Below are 14761 nucleotides of genomic sequence, written 5' to 3' on the forward strand. Positions count from 1 at the left end.
GGGCTGTCAGTCAGACAGCTGCAATATTCTCTTCCTGACTGGCAGTGTCTGTTTTTGGCAATTTTTGTGTGTAGTGTCAGCTATCAGCATGCTAACCCCAGACACATTGGACATGCTGCACAATTTCTCTCTGTGGTTGTCACACAGCCCGCAGTAGCCCAGGGCTGGATATATAGATTTATCCATTTAGTCATCCTAGTAGTTACCGGCCCCTGCTGAGCTGGAACTCCTTTATATTTAGTACGATTCTGGCTGAGGTTGGTGGGAATTAAAATATACATTTTGTGTAATGACATGGTGAGGTAACCACTTGCTAAACCACTTATGTGGAACATGACTCCATTAAACCTCAGTCGATGGTTGGCCAAGCCCGATAAGAATGTCAGTCGTCAATAGCTATATATTGCGAATCACAATTTTAGCATACCTTTCTCATGCAATTTTCTCAATGGTAAGCCAGTGATAAGCTGAGAATGTGAATTGACGCTCTCAGCCTATCACCAGTACCCAGTCCAAGGCTTCCATTTTGAAGTCAGGGGCTTTGGAGGCAGAGAGGACTGTTGCTATTTGGAACATTTTAGGGTTAAGCCAGGACCTCTAGGTACGACAACACCTTCTCTGAGTTGGTACCTGGAGAATTCCTTTAACCTTTATAGTGGAAAAAGGTTGCGATCTGCTATCCTTACCACCATGGGATACAAAATAAATAACCATGCCACCACAAAAAAAGGCTACAGTAATAAATCATCGTTTGACTCATTACAAATCTAATTAGCCCCTAAAACCAAAACATATTTAGCTTAATTGGTCCCAAACATACATTTTTCTAAATACGTGTAATTAGTCTCACAGCTCACATCACGGCACAGTAATGTAAATTTTTTTCAGTATAAATTATATGAAAATATACAGGAGCATGCTTCTAAATGTAGGAAAACACTTTCATATAATTATTATATTAGTATATCTATTTAAATGTATATCTAATATACCAATCTAGCCTTGGCTTTCTAGCATCTAAAGAGAGCAAGCCACATTTCCTGATAAAACCACAGAAGCGTTAGCTTAAGGGTGGCTCATCCACACACGAAATTGAAGTCTCCTTCGTTTGATAGCTATATATCAAAAGGTGCAACAATTAAAAGCTCTTGTATATAGCTTGTGCTAGTTTTGGCTCACAAACAGCTAATTTTCAAAAGCCTATACCAGACATAGGCAACCTTCGGCACTCCAGATGTTTTTGACTACACCTCCCATGATGCTTTGCCAGGATTATGGGTGTAAGAGCATTATGGGGAATGTAGTCCATAACATCTGGAGTGCCGAAGGTTGCCTACCCCTGGCCTATACCATTACACATCAGACTGATCCCAACCGTAAGGGCAACCCAGAACCGAAATGCTGGCAAGATCTCTCTGCACGAGATACAGCAACTCTGGGTGATAGTTTTGCCTTCTTTGGGCCACATCAGCCCTAAGTTTAAAGGGTAATCACGGTGCCAAGAGCGGTATTGGCTGATGATTACTGGTGAGGCCTAACATGGCTGAAATAATCGTCTGGGATTGCTGTAAGTCTCGTTCAGAGAGAACTGGCCTTCATTTTGTATCTGTTCGGATCAGTCCAATATACAAACTGGTTCTCTTTTGTAAGGGCACAAGATGATCTAAAACTAGCTTGAGATCAGAGCGGGGACCCACCGAAGGGCAAGCTACTTGAGCTGTTCTCCGTTCTCAGTATTCTCTTGCACCCTGTTTTTCGCTTTCAGTAAATTACAGTTGACAACTAATTTCCAAAAAGAAACACAGTGGTAAAATAGCTGGCATAATATTACAAATTGTAATTTTAGTGGGAGTTTTTTACATTTCCTTATGCATTGATATATAATGTATAATGATTTGAAGACCACTTTTATTTTGAAGTCTCCTTTAGAAAAAACATATTTTGCTGTGACATCTTGGTGATATCCTTCTGTGATGTCATAAGGGTAACAGCTGCTATAATTGCTTGAACATTCAATTTCCTACCAGACATATATTGGACTCTGACAGAGCTGCACTCTACGTTCATCTCCATGCCACAGAGATCTGTATTTCACCTGGAATCATCTAAAGACTTGGAGCTTCTTCACCTATAATCTGACCTTGTCCTTTACAGGTTCTTACAGGGGGGTTTTCATATTTGTTCTTTGCTTTGGGAAGGTCAAAAACTGGGATGGGGAGTAATGAAGACTGTCTAGGTTTCTATATTTGTAAATGTATACCAACCCTACTCCTAACCCTACACCATCCCTTCCCCTAACCCTATGCTTCATTAACTCTAGCCGTACCTACCCTAACCTTATCCTTAACCCTAAACTACCCCTAACCCTATGCTTATACTAACTCAAACCTTACGCCTACCCTAACCTTAACCCCACAACCTACCTAACCTTAACACTAAACTATACCTAACCCTAAACCAGTCTAGTTTATCATATCAATGTCATCTGCTGTGAAACTATTTTCTTGCATGTAAACAGAGCAACAATGATTTATTGATCAAACCGTGGCAGCATTAACTGATGGGTAGCTTCTCCACTAGTAAAACAAAGTGCAGGAAACAAAGCTGTGAAATTACTATAAATAGATCTCCCCCTCCGTAGCGGTTAGGAATTAGCCGAGATTTTATGACAACACTTGGCCACAGTGTGACTATGGCCAGATCTCCTTCAGAGCTTGGAGCATTTACTCCATATATATATCATATATAGGATATGTGGGTGATACCAGCTCTGTGAATGAGCTGCTGTTAAGGTCTAGCCCCAACAGAGCAATGTTTATCTTTCACGAGTAGCTGACTATTATATATTGGTCTTGTAAACATATATTTTGAATATAGGTCATGCCAGAAAGTATTTGCTTTGGATTGGAGCTGTCCTCCATTTACTGGGTTTATCTTTGGAGAAATAATGGGTCTTTTCACTTAGGGTCTGCTTAGGTTAATGAATTGTGTGCAAGACTTGCTATCCAAAATGGAGGTGTGTACAGCAATCTGCATTTACACGAAAGAAACAATATTTTCAACCATTTGTGGATAAATGTGGTAAGTAGCATTTATCAGACTTGTCATGAGTTGCTATGTGACTTGTTGCTATGGTGACATCGATATTGAGTCTTAGTGCTGCTATTGGTGACTGTTGATAAGGTGACTGTCTGTTGATATGGTGACTTGTTGCTACGTGACTGATATGTCACTATGGGTATGACATCATGTCCTGGAACTCATTAGTACTGATATGTGTGTGCTGTAGGACCCTGTCTCATAATGCATTCTTTGAGATGAGCGATTTATGAGTTATGTAAATCTGTAATAACACTTATGATGCTAATATCACACAGTTATGCTTTGTGATACTAATTTTGGATATGAATTCTAAATGTAAGAGCATTATACATTTTGCTAATTTTTTGTGACTTTGACAGTAATTTCATTCTGATATGATATTTGTTCTCTGTACGCCGGAACCAAATGTATCTTGCTTGTCTTTCATTTATAGGACATTCACTTATTGCAACAGAATTTTTTCTTACAAGAAAACCCTGTTGTGTTAAAGGAACACTCCAAGCACTGTACTCAATACAGCATGCAGTAGTGGTTATGGTGCCAGGAGTTCCCTGGCACCATCCCACATTAAGTAGTCAAACTGAGTCGTGCAAGACCGCCCTCATTGGCTGAAGGTTGTGGTTTGTCTATTTACTGGTAAATAGTACCATAACTACATAAATCAGCAGGCTTGGCGTGCTCCTTTTAATCTGACGTGGCTTCAAATGTCTTATAGTTGTTTCTTTAAATGTGACTGGCATTTGGTTGGGTCCTTCTGGGCCTTTTAAATATGACTAATTTACATTGTATACAGTATATTCCTTACAATGGTAAATGTCAAGATACAAATGCCTTTATATATGTAATCCGTAGCCTATAGCAGTCTACGCAAATCGTCCACTGTAGTGGTGATTTTTTTTTTATAGACAATAGGCTCCCCCTACTGCGTCAAGACATATATAGCATTGGTAGATAATGAATAGGTAAAATGTTTGGCACACCAATTTCCCCTACTGGTCGCAAAAAAACAAACCGTAAACTATCTATACAATAATATGAAATGTCTAAAAAGGATAAACTCCCTCTACTGGCCGAAAAGAAGATTTGGTGCACTATCTATATAATAGGTCTAATAAGAATCCATAAATAAATATGCTATCTTCCTCCACTGGCCAGCAAAATAATCTAATCACCATACATTAAAATATCAATAGGAAATAATCATATACAACTGTAAAATATAATGTAAAAATAATTCTTAAAAACAAAAAATAACTAAATGATAATAATAAATGACTAAAAACTCTTATATCGTACAATACATACAAAGTAGATACAATACAAAATAGATACAATAGATAAACAAATACATATAGACTAACAAACATATAACATAGTTGACTCATTGACTCTTTCAACTCTGCACTCAAAATACATAAAATTAGATTAAGTTCCCACTTCTTCAGAGATTTCTAATTATTGCACAATATCGCTTTCCAGTATTTAATTCTCAAGAACCTTTATCCAGTCATCCCAAATCTGATGTTGGGAAATATTAATACTTAAATTGGAGGCTATTCCCCTTTCCATTTTACACTGCATAATAATAGAAGCCTTAATTTGCGGCCATGAGTCAATTGTTGTCTTCTTCCAGTTCTTTGCAATAGACATCTTAAAGGCCATCAAAGCCTGAATCAACAGATCTTTCTTGTCTTTAGTTAATTGCGGAAAGTTTAAATGTAGAAGCTAGTTGTCTGGGGTCCAGATACAGGTAGTATCCAGCAATTTGTTTATATGACTAAAAACTAGTATTCAATATGTCCCCAGATCTAGGTTCTCATTTAAACCCTTAGGAATGAGTATTTCCAATCTACCGTATATACTCGAGTATAAGCCGAGTTTTTCAGCCCATTTTTTGGGCTGAAAAACCCCAACTCGGCTTATACTCGAGTCAAGGTCTGTATTATGGCAATTTGCATTGCCATAATACAGACTGGGGGGAGAGGGGGGCTGGCAGAGCTGTACTTACCTGTTCTGCAGCTCCTGTCAGCTCTCTCCTCCTCTGCGCCGTCCGGTCAGCACCTCGGTCAGCTCCCAGTGTAAATCTCGCGAGAGCCGCGGCTCTCGCGAGATTTACACTGGGAGCTGACAGAAGAGCAGAACGGACGGCGCAGAGGAGGAGAGAGCTGACAGGAGCTGCAGAACAGGTAAGTACAGCTCTGCCAGCCCCCCTCTCCCCCCCACTGAACTGCCACTGGACCACCAGGGAAGGAGAGCCCCCCTCCCTGCCATGTATCAAGCAGGGAGGGGGGACGAAAAAAAAAATATAAATAAAATACGAAATAATAATACAAAATTAATAATAAAAAAAATTAATAATAACAAAAAAAAGGGGGATAAGGACCACTATGGGAGGGGGGGGGGGTATAAGGACCACTATGGGAGGGAAGGGGGTATAAGGACCACTATGGGAGGGAGGGGGGTATAAGGACCGCTATGGGAGGGAGGGGGGGTATAAGGACCACTATGGGAGGTAGGGGGGGGGGAATAAGGACCACTATGGGAGGGAGGGGGGATAAGGACCACTATGGGAGGGAGGGGGGGGATAAGGACCACTATGGGAGGGAGGGGGGGGATAAGGACCACTATGGGAGGGAGGGGGGGATAAGGACCACTATGGGAGGGAGGGGGGGATAAGGACCACTATGGGAGGGAGGGGGTGGGATAAGGACCACTATGGTAGGGAGGGGGTGGGATAAGGAATACTATGGGAGGGAGGGGGGGGATAAGGACCACTATTGGAGGGAGGGGGGTATAAGGACCCCTATGGGAGGGAGGGGGGTATAAGGACCACTATGGGAGGGAGGGGGTGGGATAAGGACCACTATGGGAGGGAGGGGGGGTATAAGGACCACTATGGGAGGGAGGGGGGGTATATGGACCACTATGGGAGGGATGGGGGGGATAAGGAACACTATGGGAGGGAGAAGGGGGATAAGGACCACTATGAGAGGGAGGGGGTGGGATAAGGACCACTATGGGAGGGGAGGGGGAAGTAAGGACCACTAGGGGAGGGGAGGGTAAGGACCACTAGGGGAGGGGAGGGTAAGGACCACTAGGGGAGGGGTGAGTCAGGACCACTGGGGGGGGGGGGGTGAAGGAACACGGGGGTGGGGAGGTAAGGACCACTGAGGGAGGAGGAGGGGAAGTCAGGACATATGGGGGGGGGAGGGGGCGGCAACATTTTTTTTGCCTACGGCGGCAAATATCCTTGCACCGGCCCTGCACACACTGCATTCATGCACACACACACTGCATTCATGCACACACACACTGCATTCATGCACACACACATTGCACTCATACACACGCTGCACTCATACACACACGCTGCACTCATACACACACGCTGCACTCATACACACACACATACGCACACACTGCATTCATTATACACACACTGTAAATAAATATTCAATTAATATATTTTTTTTAGGATCTAATTTTATTTAGAAATTTACCAGTAGCTGCTGCATTTCCCACCCTAGTCTTATACTCGAGTCAATAAATTTTCCCATTTTTTGGGGATAAAATTATGGGCCTCGGCTTATATTCGGGTCGGCTTATACTCGAGTATATACGGTATATATCCACTTAGCTCTTCGCTCTTAATTGAAGTCTCATTTTATCAGAAAGGGAACCTAACGGTGAGATCCACTCAGTCCCCACAATCAATAATGACGAAGGGTCAGCTTTATGATGTTGTTTAAAATGTGCAGAAATAATGCTATCAAGGGAATGATGGACCATGAATCTGCAAAGCTCCCTAAAGTGATCCTTAATTCTCCTACCACCACAACCACATGACAGAAGATACACTTCGTACCTACTGTTACAGGGAAACAGTAACGCTAGAAATATTAGAAAATGAAGTAAAATTAGTAAGTCCTAAGATTAATACGAAAACCAGTGATACATCATCTAGCCCCACAATTAGAATAGCCTACCATAGACCGTGAATACCTGTATTCAATGGTCTTACTTAGGTTGGGGCCAAAATATTTTTGAGATTTGTTTAAATGTAATAGCTTGGGAGAAAGATTTTGTTTAAGCCAGAGATCTTGGCGTAAAATAACCACCTTGGCTGATTAAGGATCTTAATAATAACAATAATCTTGTTACAAACATTAGACCACTACTGCTTTCTAAATATTGACCTGCTATTCTCTAATATTTAGTCCTAGTCATAGGTTGTGAATGGCCAAGAAGGATTAAGATCTCAAGATAACAGGCCCATGTCAGTAAATCGCAAAAAGGCAAGGGGGAGAGCAAATAAGGTGTGTTCCTTAATAAGGAATACCATGTCTAAATGTCTAGCCCTATTATATATTTCTAAAATAATATGAGAACTCTTTTCTAAAAACTGACCAATTGGAAAGTGTCACATCGAAAATTGTTTAGAAAGGTACAGTTGCATCCCAACCTAACAAATTGTCCTCCATTGGGTGTATCCATTGGGAGTGATGATCCATTATCATATACGTTCTTCTGATATTTAATTCGAATGAAACTCCGATCCTATTCATGCCTTGACTGCATCTTGCAGCTGCTTAGTAGATAACTCCCTAATTCCCACGGTATCAGGGAGCTATCTACCAAAAGGCTGAAAGACCTAAATTTGTCTTTCAGCTAAATTAGTAAATTCTGCCCCTACTCGCTATCCGCCCGTGGGGGATGGGGGCTACAATAACTGAAGCGGGGACCTAGCGTTGTCGCCCCCCTGCCCCCACCCCTGAGTGGCGGGTGGGGGCCCTAAATAACAATAAGGGGGGGCCTATTGTCCTCCCCACTGGCCCTCACCCCTTAGCGGTGGGTGGGGCCCTAAATAACAATGAGGGGGGACCTATTGTTCTCCTTGGCCCCCACCCACCCTTAAATGAGAAGGTGGGGGGACCTACTGTACCCTAAATAACACTGAGGGGGACCTATTGTCCTCCCCCTGGCCCTCACCCCTAAGCGGCGGGTGGGGGCCCTAAATGAGAATGAGGGGGGACCTATTGTCCTCCACCCCGGCCCTCACCCCTGAGTGGCGGGTGGGGGCCCTAAATGAGAATGAGGGGGGACCTATTGTCCTCCACCCCGGCCCTCACCCCTGAGCGGCTGGTGGGGGCCCTAAATGAGAATGAGGGGGGACCTATTATCCTCCACCCCAGCCCTCACCCCTGAGCGGCGGGTGGGGGCCCTAAATAACAATGAGGGGGGACCTATTGTTCTCCCCGGCCCCCACCCACCCTTAAATGAGAAGGTGGAGGGACCTACTGTCCTCCCACCGGTCCCCACCCCTGAGCGGTGGGTGGGGGCCCTAAATGAGAATGGGGGGACCTACTGTCCCGGGTGGGGGCCCTAAATAACAATGGGGGGACCTATTGTCCTCCTCCCGACCCCCATCCCTGAGTGGGTGGGGCCCTAATTGAGAATATGGGGGGGGACCTATTGTCCTCCCCAAAATAACAATGAGGGGGACCTATTGTCCTCCCCCCTGGTCCCCACCCCTGAGCACCGGGTGGGGGCCCTAAATGAGAATGGGGGGACCTACTGTCCTCCACCCGGCCCCCGCCCCTGAGCACCGGGTGGGGACCCTAAATAACAATGGGGTGGGACCTATTGTCCTCCCCCCGACCCCCACCCCTGAGAGGGTGGGGCCCTAATTGAGAATATGGGGGGGGACCTATTGTCTTCCCCTAAATAACAATGAGGGGGGACCTATTGTCCTCCACCCGGCCCTCACCCCTGAGTGGCGGGTGTGGGCCCTAAAAAACAATGAGCGGGGGACCTATTGTTCTCCCCGGCCCCCACCCACCCTTAAATGAGAAGGTGGGGGGACCTACTGTTCTCCCACCGGTCCCCACCCCTGAGCGGTGGGTGGGGGCCCTAAATGAGAATGGTGGGACCTATTGTGCTCCCCCCAACCCCCACCCTTGAGCGCCCCATGGGGACCCTACATAACAATGAGAGGGGGGTACTTATTGTCCTCCCCCCAGGCCCCAACCCCTGAGCAGCAGATGGGGGCACTAAATTACATTAAGGGGGAGGACCTTTTGTCCTCCCCCTGAGCGGTGGGTGGGGGCCCTAAATAACAATGAGGGGGGGCTATTGTCCTCCCCCCATGGCCCCCACCCCTGAGCGGCGGGTGGGGACCCTAAATGAGAATTGGGGGGGGACCTATTGCCTCCCCCCAGCCCCCACCCCTGAGCGTAGGGTGGGGGCCATAAATATCAATGAAGGGGGGGACCTATTGTCTTCCACGCCGGCCCCCGCCCCTGAGCGGCGGGTGGGGGCCCTAAATAACGAGTGGGGGGGACCTATTGTCCTCCCCCTGACCCCCACCCCATAGTGGCGGGTGGGGGCCCTAAATGAGAATGTGGAGGGAAGCCTATTGTCCTCCCGCACACCCCCACCCCTGAGCGGCGGGTGGAGGCCATAAATAAGAATGTGGGCGTGGGAACCTATTGTCCTCCCCCCGACCCCCACCCCTGAGCGGCAGGTGGGGGCCCTAAATGAGAATATGGGGGGACACCTATTTTCCTCCCCCTAAATAAAAATGAGGGGGCCTAATGTCCTCGCCCCGGCCCCCACCACTGAGCGCAGGGTGGGGGCCATAAATATCAATGAAGGGGGGGACCTATTGTCTTCCACCCCGGCCCCTGCCCCTGAGCGGCGGGTGGGGGCCCTAAATAACGAGTGGGGGGACCTATTGTCCTCCCCCTGACCCCCACCCCATAGTGGCGGGTGGGGGCCCTAAATGAGAATGTGGAGGGAAGACTATTGTCCTGCCCCACACCCCCACCCCTGAGCGGCGGGTGGAAGCCATAAATAAGAATGTGGGCGTGGGAACCTATTGTCCTCCCCCCCCGACCCCCACTCCTGAGCGGCAGGTGGGGGCCCTAATTGAGAATATGGGGGGACACCTATTGTCCTCCCCCTAAATAAAAATGAGGGGGCCTAATGTCCTCGCCCCGGCCCCCACCACTGAGCGCAGGGTGGGGGCCATAAATATCAATGAAGGGGGGGACCAATTGTCTTCCACCCCGGCCCCCACCCCTGAGCGGCGGGTGGGGGTCCTAAATAACAATGAGTGGGGGGACCTAATCTCCTCCCCCCCGACCTCTACTCCTGAGCGGCAGGTGGAGGCCATAAATAAGAATGTGGGGGTGGGGACCTATTGTCCTCCCCCCCTCGGCCCCCACGCCTGAGAATCGGGGGAGGACATACTGTCCTACACTCCCTGGCCCCCACCCCTGAGTGGCAGGTGGGGGCCCTAAATAACAATGAGGGCGGGGGACCTATTGTGTTCCCCCCCCCCTAGCTCCACCTCTGAGTGGCGGGTGGGGGCCCTAAATAACACTGAGGGGGACCTATTGTCCTCCCCCTGGCCCTCACCCCTGAGCGGTGGGTGGGGGCCCTAAATAACAATGACATCTCTGACCAGCGGAGGAGCAAAGTGTGCTTCATTTCCGCTGGTCAGAGCAATTTTCCCACAATTCTCACTTTTCCTCCGTGTTCCCACGAAGCCTCCTTTCACTTTTCCCGAACGTCCTGTCACTTAGACAGAACACTGACGAAACTACCGAATTGCGTCCTAACAGAAAGAGAATAGTTTCTCCATTCGTGTTGGGATGCAATTCGGGACTTTGTTCGGATTGGAATTTCATTGCAGCCGCTTAGTAGATAACTCCCTAATTCCCATGGTATCAGGGAGCTATCTACCAAAAGGCTGAAAGATCTAAATTGGTCTTTCAACTAAATTTACTAATACTAAGTTAAGATTAATTCGTATTAGTAGATTCTGCCCCTACTCGCAGTATCGCAATTAGGGGCATGTCTATTAAAAAGTGAGGAGCCGGGGCGGAGCCAAGCGATCAAGCAGCCCAGACGTGCCCAAAGCGAGCTCCCACATCTGGGGCCGGAAAACGGGGTACTACACCCAGCCACAAGCACCCACAAGCTGCAGACCGCAATAACGGTGACCGGGAGGGGCTGCCGATTCGAAGGGTACCTCTCTCGAACCCCGGTACACTCGTCCGGACACGCCGAGGTTTGCAGCCTACCTAATACTCAGCCACGGAGAGACGGCCGCTCTCCAGGCGACGCACCGCAGACTGGGACCCCAGTGACATCATCCCCCCCAGGACCGGCGGGGGTCATCCCGGTCCGCAAATAAGCAGCTTCACTCACCCTGCTAACGGGAGCTGCGGACAGAGTGAGACCGCGAAAAAAACTCCACTTAAAATGGCGGACGCAACCTCTCCACGAGGCAAGCAAAACGGGTATGCAGCGGTGGACCTCATGATACAGCACCTCAATGAGTTCTTTGCCAAGCTATGGCAGAATGTACACACGCAGCGGAGGGGTGTGCAGTCCCTGACCAAGCACTTCAGCCACACACGCTCAGCACAACCAGGCAGCGAGCTAGTGAGATGCCAGAGAAAAAAAGTGGAAAACACCTTCAAATGAGCATGTAATCAATAAAACCTGGAGAATATATCCAGAATATGAATATTCAATATGAGAATATAGTGCAATCTGAAATAATAAAAATATATATCATAGCGTAATACAGTTTAAATAAAATAATAGGAGTGTAAAGCTAGATATTAAACTCACAAACGAAAATGCAAATCAGGCCTCTCACCCCCCTGGGGTATATAAGTATATGTCTTGATAGTAGATCAAAAACGAAGTATGTCTTAAAGAAATGGATAAAAAGAGCCATACATGGTGAAGTATGTATAAAATAGTACAAAAAATATTTATTGGGAGCACTTACAGACATAAAATGGTAGTAGGCATATCTCCACTCTCAGTGGAACTGGATGGCAGTGTAGAAATAGACAGCACAAATCCAATTCGAAGTAGTAGAGAGCAGGAACAATAAATCAGCATACAAATAAAAATAAAATATAATATAAATTAAAATAGCAAGCAATAAAGTCCAATATCCAACGCGTTTCGTCCGGGTAAATAAAGGACTTCTTCAGGGATATGTAGAGAATCATCCGTGGAGGAGCTTCTTATACCCATCGCAATCTTCTTTCATGCCGTTCACCGGCAGCGTGCGTTCCAGATTGGAACGCAAGAGGGAACTTCCTGTATCGTCCGTCTTTCAAATTGCGCATGCGTGAAAAGACAAAGTTCTATGCGCTCGAGAATCGAGCTCGTTGATGCGCATGCGTGAGGTCTGAATAAAGAGAAAATGTACACAACAGGCGAACATGTCGCCATATGGATAAATACCAAGATCCACATACTGTAAAAAGAACCTATTTAAGCAAACAGCAACTAGAATAGGAACAAAGAAGTATATGTGAAGCCAATAACAAATAAATATGGCTGTAAATCATTGCCAGAATAGATGAATGTATATTTAAAGACAAAGACATTATTTTAAACATGTATTTAGAAACTAAGGTATTATATAGAACATACCTAAAGAAATAAAAAATAAAAAATAAATAAATAATAAAAAATAAAATATAAAAATAAAATACAGCAAAAAAATATATAATAATACTATCAAAGATGATAGCAACAAAGCCAAATATAAATACAATAATATAATCAAATGAATAGTTAATGTTAATGAGAGAAAAAGGAAAATTACCATATCTAAAAAATGATAAAAAATCTAATAAAATGTTCTAATAGAATGCTAAATAAGGCCCTGTAGGTCTATTTCAGCATTAAGACCACAGTGTAATGTTCTTAAAGTGTATATCCAGAAAGCTTCTTGGCGAATTAGTTCTTGCAGTTTATCTCCTCCCCTACATCCTAGGGTGACATGTTCTATGCCAAAGGCTTGGAAATTTTCCCACCTAAAAAGTGGACACGTACTACAATGTTTTGGAACACTATGATCGAGTTTACCCTTTTTGATGTTATTAAAGTGTTCTAAGAGTCTGATGTGGAGTTTTCTAGTGGTGCGGCCCACATATTGGGCTCCGCACCCACATTGGAGTAAATAGATCACAAAGGTGGTTGAACATTGGATGTGTTTCTTAATAAGATATGTTTTAGTAGTTTGAGTACTTGTAAAATTGATAATCTTTCTCTTTTGATATTTGCACGTAGAACAATGTCCACAGCTATAAAAGCCCTTTACAGGTTGTAGAAAAGAGCCAGCTGAGGATGCAGGATATACGGGAAGGAGACTAGGGGCCAGCTTATTTTTAAGATTAGCTGCTCGTTTATATATAATTGTAGGTCTATTAGGAATAATATCTCTCAAAATGTTGTCTTTTTTTAAAATGTACCAATATTTGTTTAAGATTTTCTTAATATGTTTGGCTTGTGAGTTGTATTGAGTTATAAATGCAAACTGAAAATTCTTCTTTTGAGTATCTATATTTCTATTGGTTTGTTTCTTGGATCGGTATTGTAAAAATTGTGATCTATCAGTATCCAATATATTTTGTATATCTAGGTCAATTTGATCCTGATTATAGCCCTTTTCTAAATATCTTGTTTTAACTAACTCAGCTTGTTGTAAAAATATATTATCGTCTGAGCAGTTTCTCCTAAGGCGGATAAGCTGACTTCTAGGTACATTGGAAAGCCAAGGGGGATAATGAGCACTAGACAAATCTATGGCGGTGTTACAATCAGTAGGTTTAAAAAATGTTTTAGTCTTCAGTTGATTGTGTTCTATGTAAATAGTGAGATCCAAAAAGTCCAAAGAAGTTGGACTCATATTATATGTAAATTTAAGGTTATAATCATTAGAATTAATGTATTCAAAAAAGAGTTTTAAACTATCGGCAGAGCCCTCCCATATAAGTAGAACGTCATCTATGTAGCGTCGCCATAGGACCAAACCGCCCCCTGAATGTGCTCCCAGTGAAACATGGTGTTGTTCCCAATGGGCATGTTCGCCTGTTGTGTACATTTTCTCTTTATTCAGACCTCACGCATGCGCATCAACGAGCTCGATTCTCGAGCGCATAGAACTTTGTCCTTTCACGCATGCGCAATTTGAAAGACGGACGATACAGGAAGTTCCCTCTTGCGTTCCAATCTGGAACGCACGCTGCCGGTGAACGGCATGAAAGAAGATTGCGATGGGTATAAGAAGCTCCTCCACGGATGATTCTCTACATATCCCTGAAGAATTATAGTTATAAAGAAATAAGATCCCTGATAGAACAGGGTCTTATGGTGTGTCCATAGAATCTTAGATAGGGGATAACCCTTAATATCAAAATGAATGTAGGAACTGCTGGTGGGCCCAAGCCCAATACAAGACAGGGCTCAGGGGTACCAAGGAAGATTCTATGAGTTTACTCTTGTATGGAAATAAAAACACCTTTATTATAGGGTACACGTTCCCCAAGAAAAATAAAGGAAACTTATAAATAATACTAACACATCTAATAAAATAAATCCAGAGAGGTAGTAATATATACAAATGAGACAGGAGTGAGCAATAAGGTACCTAAGACCCTTTGACCAGGGTTAACTTGTGTATCTGAGAGGTCTGTGTAAAATACAGACACGGCTTGTTGAGGGCAAAAAAAAACCCTGAAAGAAATAGTATTTAGAGCTATAATTTTGTCAACAATGCAATAGATACAGTTAGGTAATAAAACTTAGAACATTGTATCAAGTGTATCCAGGACTGAAAAAG

Source organism: Pelobates fuscus, chromosome 10 (genome assembly GCF_036172605.1).
Source record: "Pelobates fuscus isolate aPelFus1 chromosome 10, aPelFus1.pri, whole genome shotgun sequence".
In the NCBI taxonomy this organism is placed as follows: domain Eukaryota; kingdom Metazoa; phylum Chordata; class Amphibia; order Anura; family Pelobatidae; genus Pelobates; species Pelobates fuscus.